Below are 2238 nucleotides of genomic sequence, written 5' to 3' on the forward strand. Positions count from 1 at the left end.
CCCTATTTTGTAGCACCACGTGTTGCACCTCTGATAAAACCAGTGCAAGATTAGGGAGGACCTGAGTGGTGACATTTGCTTGTTTAATTACCCATCAGGACAGGGTGTCTAAGATTTTGTGGGCTCTTGCTGCCGCTGCCCCAGAATTCCCTGGAGCTTCCCCGATTTGCAGTCAGGCCTCGGGCAGCGGCGTGGCAGCCGCAACCCGCTCATGGAAGTGCTGCTGTATACGCTTTCTGGAGCAGCAGAAGGGTGAAAAGATGGAGTGGAAGCCAGGGAAAACAACCCACGCCCGGAGGAACCTCTTTGGCCCTGTAGACCACGAGCAGCTGCAGCAGGATTTCTAGCACATGCTGCGCAGCAGCATCGAGGGAGCCCGGCAGAAGTGGAACTTCAGTTTCCTTCAGGACATGCCAGCTGAGGGGCTCCTGCAGTGGGAAGAGGTGGAGGGCCACCAGGTGCCTGCTTTCTACCACAGCTGTGTGGTGGGAGACACTCGGAGACCCCTGCAGCACTTGAACTTGCCCCTGGGCAGGGAGGACAAGATTCAGCACTTTGCCCAGGTGATACTGAGAAATCCAAAGCTTCAAAGAAAACAGGGGTCAAGAGGAGCCCAGAAAGGAAAAAAACGAAGACAGACATCTCTGACAGGTCTTCTTTCTAAAGTGAATAGTCCTGAAACCCCAATTTCTGCAAAAGAAGTGGGAAAAAACAAGGGAGAAATGAAAGCAGATTACTACTCAGCAAAGAAGTGAGTCAAAATGAATATGCAAGCTGCTGCAAAGAAGTCAACTCCTTGAATGTGAGCGTAGGATTGTTCTGCACTGGGGAGGTCAGAGACATCTGCCAAGTTGCCTCGACACTCAAAACCACGTGCACAAGCTGTGGACACTTAGGGCTATCACTCAGAAAAATACTGCAGCAGTGATGAAAAGTTTTCTGGGCACACAAAAACTTTCATTGGAATGGGGTCATTGGAATCAACTGGAATCATTTGGATGGGAGATGACTAGCCTTAAAAACTGCTGGGCGAGTTCCCGCCATCCCGGCTGCCCAACGGGAAGCTGCCCAAGGCAAGCGAGGCGGGGGGGGCGGCACCGCCAGCTGCGCCGTGCCTGCAGAAAGCGGCCCCGAGCGGAAGGAGAGCCTGGAGAAGCAGGTGCCAACCAAAGACGTCGTGGACAAACCGCTCAACCTGTCGGCGAAGGTGGTCGACGCGGAAAGCGCCAAGTCGGACCACATTAAAAAGATGGCGCCGACGGTGCTGGTGCACAGCCGGCCGAGGGGCGGCTCGCTCCTACCTGGAGGCGACGTCCAGAAGGAAACGCTTTCTCCAGACAACAGCTGCCCCCTCTACAGACCCGAAATCATCAGCATGGCCTTGTCCTCATGGATCGTTCCCAGCCCCGGCCCTGGTGAGGAGAACGAGAAGAGCATACCGCTGAAGAACAAAGCGCTCGACTGAGTGATCCCGCAGCAGCGCAGCTGCTCTTGCCCCTGCATGGGCGGCGCGGAGGCCGCAGCTGGCGGCGGTGGTGGCAGCACCTCAGGCTCTGCCGCAACGGGCGGGCAGCCGGCGTCGGCGTTGCCCGCACCCAACGCCAACGCCGAGTGCACCAAGGCAAGCAGGATGGCTGCAGACAGCACTGCCTTGGTCACACAGCATGTAGGGCAGCCAGCGGTGGCGGCCACCATGGCTGCGGCGCCCGCGAAGCATAACAGTAAAGTGACGAAATCCTGCAGCCAGGATGCCAACTTCAAAGCCAGCAAGAATGCCCTCGCATCGAGCCCCATATTTTTGCCACCCAATGAGGCGAATTGAGCAGGCCTCCTGGACCGTGCTTTCCTAGTTGCTTTGCTGAGTGCCTCCATCCAGGTTTGGATACTCTTTTTGGCTGCATGGATAGAAACACCCATTCCAGAATAGCGATGTAGTCTCCCCTCTTTTTCTTTTGCCATTGCATGACGATGGCACACACTGTATCCTGGATGGAAAGAACCATAAGTCTTATTGGGAGATCAAGTCGCCTCCTTTCTGCGCACCGGGCGGAGATGAGGTATCCCAGATGGCGTGTGCACTGCTCTCGCTCGGGTGAAAGCGTGATTGATTTTGCTGCATCGGTTCCTTTTAGCAGCGGTCGTAAGGGTGCAAGGTCCTGATTAGTGAAGCCCAGTAGGGGACGCACCCACTGAAGGTCCCCCATGAGGGTCTGAATCATAGAATCATAGAATCATAGA

General features: G+C 55.6%; 1 pseudogene; it reads left to right on the forward strand.

The window, feature by feature from the left end:
* The first annotated feature begins 248 nt into the window (after positions 1-248).
* On the forward strand, positions 249-800 carry LOC148596324 (cyclin-dependent kinase inhibitor 1-like; annotated as a pseudogene).
* Positions 801-2238: the final 1438 nt, after the last annotated feature.

The sequence above is a fragment of the Tinamus guttatus genome, unplaced genomic scaffold, assembly GCF_059628265.1.
Source record: "Tinamus guttatus ecotype Peru unplaced genomic scaffold, ASM5962826v1 Tinamus_guttatus_pri_ptg000012l, whole genome shotgun sequence".
Classification (NCBI taxonomy): domain Eukaryota; kingdom Metazoa; phylum Chordata; class Aves; order Tinamiformes; family Tinamidae; genus Tinamus; species Tinamus guttatus.